Source organism: Myxocyprinus asiaticus, chromosome 17 (assembly GCF_019703515.2).
Source record: "Myxocyprinus asiaticus isolate MX2 ecotype Aquarium Trade chromosome 17, UBuf_Myxa_2, whole genome shotgun sequence".
NCBI lineage: Eukaryota > Metazoa > Chordata > Actinopteri > Cypriniformes > Catostomidae > Myxocyprinus > Myxocyprinus asiaticus.
In genome coordinates, this window is record NC_059360.1 from 8,961,315 (window position 1) to 8,980,726 (window position 19,412).

A 19,412-nucleotide genomic window follows, 5' to 3' on the forward strand; every position below is an offset into this window, starting at 1 on the left:
GGGACCAAGGGGACAGTCATGTCGTGCCGTGGCCATGCTGAGTTCAGAGATATCAAAGCACTTACCTGGCTCCTTCTGACCACCCCTGGAACAGCCTGGGACTGGGGAGGAAGAGATATGTCCTCGTGACCCGTGAAGACCGTCACATCGGGGGTGGATTTGTGCCATAGCTGGGTGCACAGGGGCGGGGAGGCCGCCGCTGGAGCGCCAAACCTGCCGAAATGGAATGGTGGACGGTTGTCGTGATGACGGCCGTGCACACCGGGTATGTGACCCAGGGAACAAGGAAACCGCTCTTTTGATGAACTTTTGGGTACCGCAGTCACTTGGGCATGTGGCGAAATTAAATGAAAAGGTAACAAAAGATTCTCCTCCCGGCCCTCCACCGGGGGATGGAGTGGTCTGCTTACCAGCTCCAGAGCAGAGGGTTTCCTCGCCCCTGGGTCGCCCGTCTCAGGGGCACTTCGAAGCCTTTCTCGGGTTCTTGGCGGCCGGCCGTGAGACGGGTGGCGTCTGCTTCCTGCGGTGGGCTGTGGGGGGGGGGCTGTGGCGGAGCTGGTGCAGTCACCGCAGGAGGACGCCCTTGGCGACGAGCAGACGGGGTGCAGGATCTTGAGCCGTGCCGGGGCAGGATGTGTTAGCTTCTGTCTGCTGCTTCACCGCCGAGAACTGCTGGGCAAAGTCCTCAACGGTGTTGCCGAACAGGCCAACCTGGGAAATGGGGGCATCAAGGAACCGTGCCTTGTCGGCCTCTCTCATCTCAACCAGATTGAGCCAAAGGTGGTGACCACTAAGGTGGACATCGCCCGCCCGAGAAACTGCGCCATGACCTTCATCATCCGGAGGGCGAGGTCGGTCGCCGAGCGCAGTTCCTGTATCAATCCTGGGGCGGAACTACCCTCGTGCAGTTCCTTTAGCACCCTGGCTTGGTGGAATTGCAGGAGAGCCATGGCGTGCAGGGCGGAGGCGGCTTGTCCAGCGGCACTGTAGGCCTTGGCCGTGAGGGATGACGTAAACCTACAGGCCCTGGATGGGAGCTTCGGGTGCCCGCACCAGGTGGCGGTGCTCTGTGGGCATAGGTGCACCGCGAGCGCCTTATCCACCGGGGGATCACTGAATACCCCTTGGCCTCCCCACCATCGAGGGTAGTGAGGGCGGGGGAGCTGAAAGATCGGGACCGGGCAGTAAAAGGTGCCTCCCACGACCTTGTCAGTTCCTCGTGCACTTCCGGGAAGAAAGGAACTGGGGCGGGGCATGGCTGTGAGCGGCGCCGTGGGCCCAGGAACCAATCATCGAGCCGCGCGGTTTCAGGGGAGAGCGGAGGGTTCCACTCTAGCCCGATGCCGTACCCAACGGGAGGAGCCCAGCTGAGGTTTCCGCGTCCGACTGGATGAGCCCGCTCTCCGATGCTGTGGTCAAGAGCTCAACACACAAACGGAAGGGCATCTTTAAAAAGACATTCCTTGTGTGCCGCTCTTTTAGAGAAATATACTCTTTTTGGAATATACTCTTATTTCTGCTGAAGAGCCCAGGGGCGTTCTCTGCAGTGCACCAGTGCAGAGGGGGAGAAGCCACTGAAATGCGCCGTTAGATCCAGCAGAGGTGAACGAAAGCAGTGGGAATTCAGCTCAGTGAGCATTGACCGTTCGGCTCCGAAGAGAAAATCTGAATGAGTGGTTGCATACCAGCTCCTTTTATACCCGTATGTTCGGGGGAGTGGTATGCAAATTCCCATTGGCCTTTTTTCAAAGATCAGAGGTGTTTCGAGCTCCCAAGAGTGACCCCTACTGTCACTACATCAACACAACGTCGTGTGAGTGACAGATAGGGAACTGTACCTCTCATTAGTTTCATATGAATTACATAATCTGAGAATATTTGTTTTGGATTTGAATATGCTCATTTAAGGTTTCTATAGACATATTTATCATGTCTGTGTGACATTTATATGGTGAGTTTAGGTTCATTTTTGTGACATGAAGTTTACAGAGAGAGATGCAGCAGAAAGTGCATCCTGTTTGTTTTCTGTATTTTACAAAAGCACAGCATTTTGTTTTTATTGTGAGTGGACGCATATAAAAGTAGACCCTTTACAGTTTCAAATGATGTATTCCTCTTATCTGTATGACCATAAATGATGGAGAATTTTAAGTCGTTGCCGTTGTTATAATAAAAAAAAGTAGCTGTGCCAGCGCCTCCATCGAATCCATAGGAAATATGTCCACACAAGAAAGAAAATTTTGTACATCAAACCATTTAATTTCAATTCAGATCTGGGATGTATAATGCTCACTAAGACATTATAGGGTGCAGACACTTACTGTTCAATGCTAGGAGTCAGGTAGAGTTTCTGGAAGACCTGTGTGGCTTCAGCATCTTCAAAGATAACAGACAGAAGGGCCACATCCTCTCCTGGATCCAGCACTGTGTCCTGAGAGAGGAATTAAGGAGAAGAAAATAATTATATTCTTACAACACGTCCAGACATGCTAATGCTAAGTACATTAATTGGAGATATTTTCCATTTTAAGAATATTTAATGGTGTTTGTTAAGGAAAGCATTACTATTACTACTGCTCATACTTAGGGTTATGGATTTGAAAGAAAACAAAATAGTAAGTATTAAACTCTACCCGCACAGCATGGATTTACAGTTTTCACCTGACGGACAGTAAAACTTGCATGAAACACGATATCTATGAACCAGAACTGAGACTTGGGGGTGGGCTCATTTGACTTGGTATTGACTACTCTGCATTTGAGATTTCAGAATCGGGAAGTGAAAAACCTACTGTATATCAGTTGACAACTAGTGCATGCACCACACATATTCAGTTAGCCAGCAGTAGGACCAGCCCGGCAAATGTTGAGCAGCTTGTTATCTGAAGTTGGTGTTGGATATCAGCAGGAAAAGTCTACAACCAGAATTCATGCTGCATTAGTTTTAGCTGCAGTTACGTCCACGTCTGCTAGTCTCCAGGTTATTGCTTCCAATGGTTCCGCAGGGACATAATACTTGTCTCTTCCACTGCTTCCTGTTCCTGTGCTGGTCGAGCCCAGTTTTCCTAGAGCTAGATCCTGATGGAATGCCATTAGCACCATGGCGGGAATGGAGGGCTCTAATCAAATGTCTTTCAGTCGGTTTGAACTCATCCATTTGTGATAATTGCTGCCTGTCATGTAACCTCTGCTCCCATTAGAGCGAGCCATGTGTGCTGGATATGTGACGTTGCCAGCTAGAGGGGATGTGCGCAGGATAAGCTAACAAATATCTCAGTGAGGCACATTGAGGACTAGGAAGACATGGCGAGCTCAGCCTTAATGGCTTGGCAGATGGTCTACATGATGTTACATCCAAATGGTGCTCTTGTCTCTAACAGAATCACATTGCTTGCATTTGGCTGTGGCTAGTCCAATTATAACTGCCAGCAGATTTATCTGCTACATCAGGATTAAAAGAACACAGGGTTCTATAAAGCACCAGAAACTAAGGTATTCTATTTGATCTGACCACAATTAAACCTAGTGTAGACTGCACACATTTAAATAGTGTCTTGATTTCATGCTGTATAATTTACACAACTAATCACATACCTGATGCATCAATAACAAGATCATTCTCCACCCCGACTGTAGCTATGATCTCCTACAAATTCAGTTTTACAAACACATAGCTATTTAAGAGTTAATTCCTGACATGTGCAGATGTCAACAAACAACATAGAGGAAGGGTTTGTGGTCATTTTTGCAGAGGGAGTTAGAGGTAAGCAACTGGCTGTTGCATAGGCAATTTCATTAGCTGTTGTGTGACCACACCTGCGCACACCTAAAGATTGGTCAGATAGATTTCAGACAAGTTTGACACTTATCATAACATCTGTGACTACTCAATCTGAATTGAATGTGTATTTGTCTTATAAGTCCGCACATTGGAAGCCCATGGTGATGGAAACGCTGCAAGCTGGCTAAAATCTGAACTGTTTTGAAAACTGAAAACTTGTCTTGTATTGTGCACTAGGACAGTGTAAGCAACCAAAGTCAGCCAATACTGTTCTATATCTACAACTATGTGTCCTTGAGAAAGATATATAATTCCTGTTTGCTTTAAATATACTGTATAAATCTCTGTTTCTATATATACAGTATATGAGGGTGTGCAAGAACAAATAAAAGATTCACATTACATTACTATACATAACTTTACAACTTTTATGAATACATAAGCAAGTTAGACTAGTTGTTCTAAAAGCGTATGAGTCAGGAGACAGTTCTTTGAATTGGGGATGTTTTCTAGTCTCTTTTCTTTCTGTAGTTTGTAATATTCAGTATAGATAACAATTTTATGAGGAACTCAGACAGTACTTCTCTTAAGAAATTAATGTCACAGAGCTGTGTTCTTGGAGAGAATACAGGCTAAATAAAAACATATTTCTAGAAGCATTTGTGGCAGTAAATTGATAGCAAAGAGGAAACGGTAATATGCAGTACTGCCATAAAGTGTATGGAGTATTTAATACCAATATGAAACTACTTCATCTCAAATAAGTCAAGTCAGTTTTATTTTGTATAGTGCTTTTCACCATTCATACTGTATAGTTTCAAAGCAGCTCTACAGAAAATAGTGCCTTAATACCCCCTGTGGGCAAGCCCCCTAATCCAGATACTGCACATACCCTTCCCTAAACAAGTAGGTAGTTGAAAAACTGGTCCAATGGAATTTAGAGCCATTTGAAATGAATTAAGCCTAGAGGGCTGATTTTGGAAAGATCAGAACAGATAGACTTTACAATCATTTGCAATATTGGCCTAACTGGTAAACATCTTGGCCTGATTAAAGAACACACCAAACTCAAACTAGAGATCATGAAACTTGTTTTTCCCCATCCAGCAGAGCAATGCAACACAAATTCACCAGGGTGCGAATTACACAGTGATTATACAACAAGGTTGTATGCATTAACATATGCAACATGTAATACATTCTAATTAGGTATCATGAATTTTTGATTTTTTTTTTCCACACATTTCTTCATTTTGGTTAATGTTAACTTGTAAATATAGTATTGTTTATTGCTGGTTCATGTTAGTTTTTAATAATGTTACATCACTTTATTTTAATATTAAAAATGTATTAGTATATGTAGAAATTAACATTTGTCAAGATTTTAAAATGCTATAAAATTATTGTTCATTCTTAGTTCATGGTAATTTTTTTGGTCTGTTAACTTTATTGCAAAGTGCATCCAATACATTAAATAACTTCATATTACGAGTACTTTCTAAGAACAATGATCTTCTAGCAGGCCTTCTTGTATGCACAACCTCTGCAAATGATTCAGAACATAGTTGCGCATTTGCAAAAGATTTTGTCTCGCTTCACTAGCTACCAGTTGCTGCCCGCATCAAGTTTAAGATGTTGATGCTTGCATACAGAACAGCCACTGGCTCTACGCCTCCAATCTCCATCAACTTTTGCATGTGTACATTCCCTTCAAAGTCCTGTGATGGCTGAGTGAGTGGCACCTTGTGGCACCAACACAAAGGAGCGATTTTCTCTTCTACTTGAACAGCCAAGTCCCTTGCTACTTTTAAGGGACTTGGCTGTTCTATCTAAACACACATGTTTTTTGTGAACTTCTCACGTTACTGCCTCCTTAGGATGAATCACCTCTGTTGTATTCCTCAATTTGGATCAAAAGAGCATACTAAAGGTAAATCATGTTGATGACTTTCAAATTTGGCAAGAAAGTGTAGGGCTTTACTGGTTGTTTAGATCAGTGTTACTATCAGAAATAATTGGTAATTATTTAAATTAATTAATTGAATCTAACTCATTAAAACCTCATATGGGGCTCCAGTAAATGTAGTGTGCTACGTTTAGGAGCGGGTTTGGTTATCAGCAAAAATTAATAATTATCAAAGATAATTATTAATTATTAAAATCAATAGAACATTGATGAGAATCAATGTTAGCTTTTTCTAATCCTTTAAATCAACAATTATCAAAGATAATCGTTAATTGTTAACATCAATGAAACATTAATTAAAATTAACACTAACTTATTGATAATTCAAATTCAACAATCATCAAAGATAATTATCAATTAAAAAAAATCAATAGAATATTAATAAGGATTAACATTGACGGGGCACCACCCTGGAATCAGGGACTAATAACCAGATAGTATAACAGTCTCATTATTGGATTGTTTTCTTAGGAAAATCGACATCCGAAGAATATCGATTTTCGGGAAAAAAAACAATGAATGAAGGCTTGAATCCGAGCACTGACATCCCGTCAGCATGACACAGATTTATGCAAAACAAACCAAAACACTTCTCTTTGTAATATAAACAAAGTTTATTTATGCAGTAATATCAATGAATAATTAAAACAATGCAGTCAATAAACTTCCGACTTACAACTACAAACTAAATAGTGATATGATTAGATATGGAAATCAAAATAATCCTAAAACACATGAGGTGTGTGTGTGTAACAGTGTGTGTGTGTGTGTGTGTGTGTGTGTGTGTGTGTGTGTGTGTGTGGTTAGTACGAGAGAGAGAGAATTAAGTGATGGCCCCAAAGCCGATTTCACGATCGTGGGAGAGAAAGCAGCTGTTAGTTTATCACTCAGAGATGCGGTGGATGGCTCATAAACAGTCCCGCGTTCTTTGATTCTTTAATGGATAAACTCAATTTGCCGGTCTCACCCGTGATGGTGGAAATGCACAACAGCCCACTGTGGTTGGCCCACAATACAGCAAATCAAATTCGTGATAATTAATACCCTGAGTATTAATAATGAGCGGACATGGCGGTCCGTAAACTGTACAAGCAAAAACCTTGAAACACAAGAATAACACATTATAATATTCTATCTCTGCCCAGACGTAAACCTCTTACTTGAATCACATGAGGATGCAGGTGGAATGTGTGTTCATCCATCCTTTAACTCAGACTCGGTTCCTCGAGGCTTGGGTGATCAGAAATCAGAATGGAGGAAGTTTTCCAGTCCCTCATCAGCATCCACCGGGGACAACACCAGGCCCTGCTGGATCTTCAGAGAGAGCAGCAACAGCATTGAGGTGCTCCTTTGGGACCAGGAGGAAGACTGGCGGGTGCTGCGGAGCTTAGTACCCCAGGAGGGGGCGGCTGCCACGTCCCCGGAATGCAGCACATCCCCATCAGAATCAGGACCTACTTTGTCTATTGTGACTAATTCGTCATTCTCGTCACTCCAATCTGTAACATGAGTGCAAGCTGGTGTACACCTCAGCATTTCTCTGTTTCATTGGAGGGATTTAGATTTGGTGATTATTGGAGCTGCTTGGGCAGAGGCAACAAAAATTGTATCGATTGTAGCTCCATTCAGACCTATCACCCAAGGCTGTGTATGAGGGGAGCTATTTTCACTTATCACAGGCAGTGGTGGATATATTGGTTTGTAAGGGGGTGATGATAAAGTCTTCGCTGAGTCGACAGGTGCTGGCAAATATTTTCGTTCAGCCTCTGCAATTATATCTGTCCATTCTGGATCAAATGAATCATTGCTCTTTGTTTTTTCTTCTTCTGAACTTATGATGGACATAATTTTGTTCAACTTATGATATGCTTCAATTTGAGGCCTCATTGCTTCAGCAAGTGGAACTGGACAACCATCAATGCAGAAACAAATTCCTCCTTGTTTCAAAATCCAATGAGCTGTCAGTATTGGACATGCTTGTAACTTGACAAAGTCATTTTGGCTTTCTAACCAATCAGTCTGTTCATCAATAGATTAATCAATTTTCAGGCCTTTCTTCAACAACTAATTCTTGTGCTTTTTCTTGTTCTTTTCAAGAAACCATTTTGTGACAGTTTGACTGTTACTCTCAGCCATTGTGCAGCTGTGATATATGTGTATGTGTATATGTATTTGTGATCTAAATTTATAAATCTATCTTAATCTAAATCCTAGAAGAGAGGAAAGGACGTGTGTGATTGATCGGAGTGTAAAAGCCAAATGGCAATATGCTATAATGCTATAATCAAGAAATCCTAGTCTCCTTTCAACTAGCTAGCCATTTATAGCCTCCCGGTCATGACTCCTGAACTATTTAACCTTGTATTATAACTCTTTTCAAGGTCAGTTGCCTCTTTTCCGAGGTCAATTTCCCAGTTAAGTTAAAATTTGGAGCTTCGCTGATCAGATCAACTTAATCAACCAGGTCAACCTAACTTAGCCAAATCAACCTAAATAGCCAAACCAAACTTAAATAGCCAAATCAAACTTAATTTATCTATGTCTGACACTTACTAAATCTTGGCAAAACCAACTGGTATTTGATAACACAGTTCTTTACAGCAGTTCTCAGACAAAATGTCTCATCACTGACTATTATCAGGCAGACTTATTCAAAATTATCAAAACAAAGTCTTACCTGATTGTTCTGAGACAGATGCCTGAAGATGCTGATCCTGTTAATGGTGACACAGTCACGGAGACAAACACCAGTTAAATTTGCCAATAAATAACAAATTTATTCAATATTTAGTTATTAGACATAGGAGAGAAAGAAAATGTCAATTATAATGGTGTTTTGCGATTGGTCTTCGTTCGTTCAGTCTCTCTGTTTTTCTTTGAAGAGCAGTCTTTCTCTAATGGAGTAAATTTGCAGGATGTATTTAAACATACCCCAGCAGTTTATAATAACTTCCCCTCCCCTTATAATGTAAAACACATGTCAACACATACAAAAAAGGAAAGCTTACACATACAACCTATACAAAGCTTCACATGGCTGTAAGAGCATACAGACACATGATGTAAAAGCACATATGCAACCTATATAAAGCTTACATATGCAACCTTGAGTCTTACGCCAGGCTTTAGACATGCTTTGACTTACACAACATAACAAAGAACATAATGATCAATACTGCTACTACATGATTATGAATACTGATGACATTTAACAGTGATTAATAAAACTAATGAGTAATAATACTGCAGCATGAAAATTTTAGTCTTCAGACACCGAGGATGTCATCAACCTTGTGGCGCTGATGCAGTTCATCTCACAGTCGCCGAAGGGGAGGGCTGAGTGGGTCCAGTGCCACCAACCAGCGTTGCTGGACGAAGCCTTTCTCCAACTAATGTCTCCTCCCCTGTTCTCTCTCCCCCACCCTTCCTTCTGTCCTGCTCTCACAAACCTCATCTCTCCCCTCTCTTCGTTCCAGGTGAAGGAGTCCGCTGCCACGAGTGTGGATGGGAGGCTTGGGCCGGTCTGCTGGAGTTGCAAGGAGCCGGGTCATGTTCGAGAGCAGTGCCCAGTAATGGCAGTGGTTAGTCCTCGCCTCACCCATCTGCTAATTTTGGGAACTAATTGGCTGGCTTTTCAATCATTATTAAAGGGTTTGTATGTGGATGGGTCCTCTGAGAGAGTAAATTGGTGCGAGATGTGCGAAGTGCTGACTGGGGAGGCATGGCCTGGGCCGTCTGCGGCTTTTCCGCATCAGGCTGGGGAAGGGGAGGTGTCATCCTCCCCCCTTAGGGAATTCCTGGTAGGAGATTTCCTGCTAGAGCAGTCGTGAGACGAAAACCTGAAGAAAGCGTTTGACCAAGTGAAAGTGATTGATGGTCAATGTCTCCAGCTGGGCATCGCACTCACATATCCATATTTTTCAATTATGAAAGATTGTTTCTATAGAGTGACACAGGACACTCGGACAAATTAAAATACAACCCAGTTGATGATACCAAAGAGCCATCGGGAAATGTTATTCCATGTGGCTCATCATAATCCGATGGCAGGTCACTTAGGACAGGGGAAAACACTAAGCCGCCTCATGGCCCGTTTCTATTGGCCGGGTATTCACAGGGAAGTTCGCCGGTGGTGTGCGGCATGCCAAGAATGTCAGCTGGTGAATCCACCGGCTGCTCCAAAAGCGCCATTGTGCCTCCTCCCGTTGATCAAGGTTTCTTTCGAATGAATCGGCATGGACCTCGTTGGGCCATTAGAACAGACAGCACGCAGGCATCGCTTTACGTTAGTCCTGGTGGATTACGCAATGCGATATCCGGAAACAGTGCCGGTGCGCAACATCTCACCACATAGTGTTGCGTAGGCACTTTTCAAAATGATTTCCCGAGTGGGGATTCTGAAAGAAATCCTCACTGATCAGGGCATGGATTTGTGTCACGTACATTATGCGAGCTGTACGAATTATTGGGTATTAAATCGATTCAGACAAGCGTGTACCATCCACAAATTGACGGCTTGGTCGAACGATTTAATAAGACCTTAAAGAATATGATTCGTAGGTTCGTGCACAAAGATGCTCGAAACCCTATTATTTGCAGTGCGAGAGGTCCCACAAGACTCCAAGAATTGTTATATGGACATAAGCCCCGTGGCGTTAGACGTCATAAAGGAAAATTGGGAGGAGGGACCTTCACAGAGCAAAAATGTAATTCAATACGTTCTTGACCTGAGAGCAAAACTACACACACTGGGGCGACTATCACAGGAGAATTTGCTACAGGAGCAAGAACATCAGTCCCGGCTGTTCGGTTATGGGAGTTTTCACAGGGAGATGAAGTACATGTATTGTTGCCTGCATCGAGCTCAAAATTAATGGGGGTGAGGCACATCAGATTTAACACCTCAACCTACTAAAACCATGGAGAGAGGTGGTCCCCGTATCCTTGGTGACAGTAGTTCTGGAAAGGGAGGAGTTCAGACCGGAGGTGAATCTAAAAGCCAATCAGTTCACCCTTGTGGAGACCATCTCTCACCATCACAACATACAGAGGTTGCCAGGTTGCAAAATAATTTCTCTGACGTGTTCTTGCTTCTCCTCGGCCGCACTAATCTCATTAAACAACACATCAAGACAACCCCAGGGGTAGTGGTATGTAGTCTTCCCTACCGCTTACCCAAACACAAGAAACAGGTAGTATGGGCTCGATATGGGGGTAATAGAAGAATCCCACAGTAAGTGTGCCAGCCCGGTGTTTCTGGTACCTAAGAGCGATGGCTGGTTCTGGGTGGATTAGAGTTGTGCGGATTATAGAAAAGTTAACGCGGTATCGAAATTTGATGCTCATCCAATGCCTCGGGTTGATGAACTGCTCGATCAGTTGGGCATGGCTCACTTTTATTCGACATTGGATTTAACAAAGGGATATTGGCAGATCCCCCGTGAAAAAATGGCCTTCTCCACACCGTATGGTTTACATCAATTTGTGTCCCTTCCGTTCGGTTTGTTTGGGGCCCTGGCTACGTTTCAGCATCTTATGGACAGGGTCCTCAGACCGCATGCTGTGTATGCCACTGCCTATTTGGATGCTATTATTATTTACAGTAATGATTGGCAGCGGCACATGCAGCATCTGGGGGCCATTGTGAGGTCGCTGCAATGATCGGGGCTTACAACAAACTCGAAAAAGTGTGCAATTGGGCAGGTGGAGATACAGTATTTGGGGTTCCACTTGGGTCATGTTCAGGTGTGGCCCCAAATTGATAAAGCCGCAGCAATTGCGACCTGCCCGAGACCCAAGACCAAAAAGGAGGCAAGACAGTTCCTGGGGCTGGCTATTTTGGTTTGTGCCTAATTATTCAGACATCACCAGCCCACTGACTGATCTCACTACAAAGGGAGCTCCAGACCCGGTTCAGTGGACGGAGCCACACCAACAAGCATTCATGCAGTTAAAAGCTGAACTTTGTGGTGGGCTGCTTCTGTATTCCCCTGACTTCTCTCTCCTTTTTGTTTTGCAGACGGATGCATCAGACAGGGGACTGGGTGCGGTACTGTCCCAAGTGGTGGAGCGGGAGGAGCGCCCGGTGCTGTACATTAGTCGGAAGCTCTATGAGAGAAACAAAGTACAGCACCATAGTGAAGGAGTGCTTGGCCATCAAGTGGATGGTCCTCTCTCTCCATTACTATTTGTTAGGATGAGCAATCACCCTCTGTTCGGACCATGCCTCACTCCAGTGGCTCCACCGCATGAAGGATGCAAACACCCAGATCACCCGTTGGTATCTGGCACTCCAGCCATTTAAATTCGAGGTGGTCCACAGGCCGGGGACACAGATGGCTGTCATGGACTTTCTCTCCAGAAGGGGGGGGGGGAGAAGGCAGGCCAGACAGTTCCCCCTCACTGAGTCGGGTGGTGGGGGTATGTGAAGGCCAGGGCGTGGTCGAGTGTTTGTCTGGGGAGAGAGGAAGCGGTAATGGTTTTCACCTGAGATTAATTGCTGATAATTGCTGTTTCTATGTTCACAGTGAAAGACAGGGGAAATAAAAAGTGGCCAGACCTCAGAGTGGGAAAGAGAGCTCAGCTGACAAGTCATGTATGTTTTACCCACTGCCATTCCTAGAACGTTTGAGTGTATAGGTGAAACTTTAGCATTTCGCCGACAAGCGAACGCTTTTTTGGTTATTTTTATTTTATTTTTTCTCCCCTTTTCTCCCCAATTTGGAATGCCCAGTTCCCAATGTGATCTAAGTCCTCATAGTGGCGTAGTGACTTGCCTCAATCTGGGTGGCAGAGGACGAATCTCAGTTGCCTCCAAGTCTGAGACCGTCAATCGGCGCATCTTATCACGTGGCTTGTTGAGCGCATTAACGCAGAGACGTAGCATGTGTGGAGGCCCACGGCATTCATGCACAACTCACCACGTGCCCCACCGAGAGCGAGAACTACACATTATAGCGACCACGAGGAGGTTACCCCATGTGACTCTACCCTCCTTATCAACCGGGCCAATTTGGTTGCTTAGGAGACCTGGCTGGAGACACTCAGCACGCCCTGGATTCGAACTTGTGACTCCAGGGGTGGTAGTCATCGTCAATACTCGCTGAGCTACCCAGGCCTCAGTGTTTTCTGTTATTAATACATTTACCTTTGAGTTGGATTTGCTGTTTCTCGCTTCCTCATTCCTTGAACCTTGTTATAGTCCTGTATTTAGGGCTGACCACATAGACCTTATTCACAGCATGAAATATTTGATTTTTGACGGGAATGACAACATGGCTGTGAGGGATAGTACAGTCTCTTTAATGGGCTGTACTGCAGTTTAAAGTGTTTTTGAATCGTTCTGTGAATAAAATATTGAAAAAACATCTTTCCAAGAACATTCAGTAGACAAAAACGTCCTGGTTACTTTCGTAACCTCCGTTCCCTGATTGAAGGAACGAGACGTTGTGTCGATGTAGTGACAATAGGGGTCTCTCTTGGGAGCCCCAAACACCTCTGCTTATTGAAAAAAGGCCAATGGAAATTGGCGAGTGGAATTTGCATGCCACTCCCCCGACATACGGGTATAAAAGGAGCTGGTATGCAACCACTCATTCAGGTTTTGTGCTGAGGAGCTGAGACAAGGTCCCAGCCATTTCAGCGGGTAGTTCAGCGTTGTGGCAAGAGGGACACAATGTCTCGTTCCCTCCATAAATGGAACAGAGGTTACAAAAGTAACCAGGACATTCCCTATCTGTCACTCACTCGAAGATGTGTCGATGTAGTGGCACTAGGGGTTCCTATACAAAACGCCACAACTAGCTGAACTGTGTTACGTGGACTGGCGGTGCGAGACAGGCAGACCGCTGTGTGCCTTGTAGCCAGCGCACCAGGCAGTCACGTAACCTTCTTCAACACTCTTATGAGCCTTGAACGGTCCTTCTGGAACAAGTCGACTGACCAAAAAATAGGGACAGGCTAGCCCAGCCGTGGCCTCTTTTCCTCTTTTTTTCTCCCCAAAAAGAGTGGAATTTGTTAACCGACTGGGGACATAAATGTCTATGTCGGGGGGGTGTTACTTCGAAGGGGAAGACACCGTGAAAACCACACCCCGCACAGAGGGGGGGGGGGTATTTTGAGTGGAAATACGTCACATGGTCTTACCGAGTCTCGTCAGAAGTATGTCATGTGGAGAAGTCCCATGGTAGGTCCTACCCGAGAGGGAGGAGTTTCTACAAACATGGTGACCGGGGCAGAGGGGCCTCTGTCCAAGGAAGACGCAGTTTACCAACAGGGAAACGATTTAGCGGAAGATATCACATGGGGTCACCTATGGGGAACCACCACATGTGGAGCACCTACCTCAGTACAGGGCCTAGTTAGCACACGTACTGGGCTGGCAGCGAGTTTCTCCGCAAACTCGTCTGCCACAGGGCTATGGAGGAAAGTCATCCAGGGATCACAACTTTTGAACACGACTGGGAGTCAAAAGTGCACGTCTTCACCTCATGGGAGGGGAAGGGCGCTATGCGCAAGCGGTACACCTGGCCAGCTGTCCCGGAACCTACCTGTTCGGACCTGACAACACACGGGACGAACCGGCTCAACCCAGAGATTATAGAACCTCGCAAAGGTGTTGGGTGTTGCCCAGCCCACTGCTCTGCAGATGTCTGCTAAAGAGGCGCCACTGGTCAGGGCCCAGGAGGCCGCTACACTCCTCGTAGAGTGGGCTCATAGTCCCAGGGGGGGCGGCACGTCCTTGGTGTTATATGCCATCATGATGGTGTCAACGACCCAGTGGGCGATCCTCTGTTTGGAAACAGCGCTTTCTTTCCGCTGTCCACCAAAGCAGACAAAGAGCTGCTCAGGCTTCTAAAGCCCTGCGTGCGATCCAAATAGATGTGTAAAGCACGCACCGGACACAGCAACACCAAAGCTGGGTCTGCCTCCTCCAGGGGCAGCACTTCCAGGTTCACCACCTGATCCCTAAATGGGGTCGTGGGAATCTTGGGCATATAGCCCGGTCGGGGTCTCCGGATCACGTGAGAGTAACCCGGACCAAACTCCAGGCACGATTCACTGACAGAGAACGCCTGCAGGTCCCCTACCCTCTTGATGGAAGTGAGCACAGTCAGGAGGGCAGTCTTCAAAGAGAGTGCCTTAAGCTCTGACTCCAGGGGCTCAAAGGGAGCACCCCATAGACCCTGAAGGACTACAGGGAGATCCCACGAGGGCATGAGGCACGGTCAGGAGGGATTCAACCTCCTAGTGCCTCTCAAGAACCTGATGACCAAGTCATGCTTCCCCAAATACTTACCATCCACTGCCTCATGATGTGCCAAAATGGCAGCTACATACACCTTCAAGGTGGAGGGGGACAGCCGCCCCTCCAGCCTCTCCTGCAGGAAGGAAAGCACCGATCCGACTGCGCATCTCTGGGGGTCTTCGTATCGGGAAGATCACCACTTAGCTAACAGACGCCACTTCAAGGCATACAGGCATCTCATAGAGGGAGCCCTAGCCTGATTGATCATGTCTACCACCATGGGTGGTAGGCCACTTAGGTCTTCCACATCCCATCCATGGGCCAGACGTGGAGATTCCAGAGGTCTGGTCGCGGGCGCCAGATGGTGCCCCGTCCCTGAGAAAGAAGGTCCGCCTTGGCAGTTGATGTATGCTACCGTTGCCATGTTGTCTGTTCGGGCCAACACGTGCTTGCCCTGGATCAACGGCCGGACTCTCCGCAGGGCGAGCAGTACTGCCAACAACTCGAGCCAGTTGATGTGCCAACGCAGCCGCGGGCCAGTCCAGGATACAACCCGTTGCATACATCGCCCCAGCCCATCTTGTAGGCGTCCATCATACGTGTCCTTCAGGTCTACCACCATGAACCAATATTGATGCCGGACTTTCGCTAAAATGCATTTTTGCGTCAGCATCTTGAACGGGAGTTTGTGCAAGGCCCAGTTCAGTACTCGCAGGTTCAAGATTGGCCGCAACCCACCACCTTCCTTTGGTACAATGAAGTAGGGGCTGTAAAACCCTTTCTTAATCTCGGCTGGAGGACAGGCTCTGATCTCCGCCCTTCACCGAGGTGAAGTGGACCCCAATAAACCTGGGCGGGCGCCTGGCAAACTGAATCACGTAGCTGAGTCGGACGGTCTGGGTCAGCCATCGCAACGGGTTGGAAAGTGCGAGCCACGCGTCCAAACTCCGGGTGAGGGGGACCAAGGGGATAATCACGTCGGACGTACCGGTCGTTGGGGCCTAGCGGTGGGGCAGTGCCTGAGGCGCCACATCACGGGGCTCGAGCCCCGTGGCCGTGCTGAGTCCAGGGACATCGAAGCACTTACCTGGCTCCTTATACCTACCATAAGATTGGCCGAGGAGGGGGGAGGAGGAATATCGTCCATCGGAACCAACCCGGTGTGGACATGTTTGTTCCACAGACCCAGCTGGGCGCAGGGGCGGTGGTCGTGAAATGGCCGTGCACACCTGACATGTGACCCAGAGAACAAGGAAACCACTCTTTTGTTGAAGTTCTGGGTACCGCAGCCTCTTGGGCATGCGGCGAAAAATGAAACAAAAGATTCTTCTCCCGGCCCTACACCGGGGGATGGAGTTGTCTGTCTACCAGTACCGTGGAAGCGGGTCTCCTCGCCCCTGGGTTGCCCATCTCAGGGGTGCTTCGAAGCCTTCTTAGGGTTCTTGGCAGCCGGCCGTGAGACGGGTGGCGTCTGCTTCCTGCGGTGGGCTCCACGCCTGGGCTGGGCCACGGGGGCGGGCTGCGGCGGAGCCGGTGCTGTTGCTGCAGGAGGATGCCCTTGGCGATGAGCAGATGGGGTGCGGGGTCTTGAGCTGCACTGGGTCAGGATTTGTTGAATGGCCTCCATCTGCTGCTTCACCGCCGAGAACTGCTGGGCAAAGTCCTTGTGGTGTCGCCGAACAGGCCAACCTGGGAGATGGGGGCGTCAAGGAACCGTGCCTTGTCAGCCTCTCTCATGTTGACCAGGTTGAGCCAAAGGTGGCGTTCCTGGACCACCAGGGTGGACATCGCCTGCCCGAGAGACCGTGCCGTGACCTTCGTCGCCCGGAGAGTGAGGTCAGTCACCGAGCGCAGTTCCTGCAACAATCCCGGGTCAGAACTACCCTCGTGCAGCTCTTTTAGCGCCTTGGCTTGGTGTACCTGCAGGAGAGCCATGGCGTGCAGGGCGGAGGTGGAGGCGGCTTGTCCAGCAGCACTGTAGGCCTTAGCAGTTTGAGATGACGTAAACCTACAGGCCCTGGACGGGAGCTTCGGGCGCCCGTGCCAGGTGGTGGCACTCTGCGGGCACAAGTGCACCGCGAGTGCCTTATCCACCTGGGGGATCACCAAATACCCCTTGGCCACCCCACCATCAAGGGTAGTGAGAGCGGGGGAGCTGAAAGATCGGGACTGGGCGGTAAAAGGTGCCCCCCACAATCTTGTCAGTTCCTCATGCACTTCCGGGAAGAAAAGAACTGGGGCGCGGCCGTGAGCGGTGCTCTGGGCCCAGGAACCAATCATCGAGCCACGAGGGTTCATGGGAGAGTGGAGGGTTCCACTCTAGACTGATGCTCAAGGCTGCCTGGGAAAGCATGTCCGTCATCTCCACGTCGGCCTGAGACTGGGTGACCACACCCGAAGCCTCCGCGTCAGAATGGACGAGCTGCGCTCCGATGCTGCGCTCAATAACTCATCGTCTTCCCGGGCCCCGAATAAGAGGTCAAATTCACCCTGAGACGAGCCGGCGTTCTCATCCGAGAGCCCAACCGGGGCAAGCGAGCGTGCTGAGGAATGGGAAGTCCGTGGGGGGTTACGTGGGAGGTGGTCCCATTGGCGTCCCCAAATCTCCCCCAGTGCTAACCGACGCGGCCTCATACCCGTAGGTAGAAGGACCGAGGCGGGGAGCCGCAGGGGGGGCTTGCTTTCTTACGAAGGCAAGCCGTGACTGCAACGTTGCCATGGTCATGTTCTCGCAATGAGGACAAGACCCAACCAAGAACGAAGTCTCCACGTGGGCAGCGCCCAGACACATAAGACAGCGATCGTGGCCGTCAGAAGCGGAGAGATAACGACCGCAGCCAGGAATAATACACAAACGGAAAGGCATCTTTAAAAAGACGTTCCGTGTGTGCTGCTCATTTAGAGTTGAAAATATACTCTTTTAGAATATACTCTCTTTTTGCTGTTCTGCCGAAGCGCCCAGGGGCGTTCTCTGCGGTCCACGGGTGCAGAGGGGGACAAGCCGCTGAAATGTGCCTTAAATCCAGCAGACGAGGTGAATGAACTCAGTGAATTCAGCTCAATGAATAGAACTGATCGGCTCCGAAGAGAAAATCTGAATGAGTGGTTGCATACCAGCTCCTTTTATACCCATATGTCCGGGGGAGTGGCATGCAAATTCCACTTGCCAATTTCCATTGGCCTTTTTTCAAAAAGCAGAGGTGTTTGGGGCTCCCAAGAGTGACCCCTAGTGTCACTACATCGACACAACGTCAAGTGAGTGACAGATAGGGAACTACAGACAACATGAGATGTGGAAAATCAGACGTGATCTAGGAGCTTTTTACAGCTTTATACTGCTCGTGCCATTGAAGAGATGTAAGTTTATACCTCACAGCCTCGTTGTAATTCCTATTAAAAATCAAAGCTGGCGCTACCGTGAATAAGGTCTATGTGATCAGATCACCCGAAATGCATCGTAATACCAGATGGAAACAGGGTCTTATATTTGAAGTTATTGTACAATGTCAAGAAGGAAATGAAAGTTTCTTTGAAGTTTCATAAAGTAATAAGCCATGAGAGGCTGAGCATTACAGTGATTTTACCATTAAGCAGTGTTGTTAGGGATAGCACAAAGTGACGTGACAACAGAATGATAAATGATGAAGATATTCAACAAATAATTACATGTATTATTAAAGATGAAGTGTGTAATTTTTGTGCCACTTGCCTCATCAAACAGAACAGCAAAAATTATGACTGTTTTCATAGATGTTTCCTGAACATTTCCCCTGACTTCCATTGGTCGGCCAAACAAATAGTCCACCTCAAACACCATTGTTAAAGCCAATAATGTGGTTCAGACTGGTTGGGATGCTCAAACAAACATGCGTAGCAATTACCATAGCAAGCATCACAGAGTCACAGTGTTTACATTCCCTGGGGGAACACCCTTGTTTCTACATATTAAGCTGGGATAGGAGAAAGTAAAAATTACACACTTTATCTTTAATAATAATCACAAGAAAAAATTCTTCCACCAAGTAATACAATTTACTAGCCTAACAAAATGATGTTTACAAATTTTAGAGCCGTAATTCATTAATGACAAGAGCAAAGCTTTTTTTTTTTTTTTGCTCATGAAACCCCTTTGGGAACACAACATATGTATATATATATGAAAGTTCTTGTAACTTGCTTAAGTAAGAAAGCATCTGTCTGCCAAAAAAAATAAATGTAAGTGTTAAATCAATGCCCCTTTTGCTCCAGGCAAGAGATGAGACAGCGGAAAAAGGACTGGGGTGAGGTGGTAGAATAGAGGTTCTTCCAAGTAAAGACACTGTGTTCAAAAGTCCCTTTGCACAAAGTATAAGTTTAAGACTATAAAATAACTCTCTCATTAATCCAAAGATTTTAAAATGTGCCTTTGAAAGAATAAT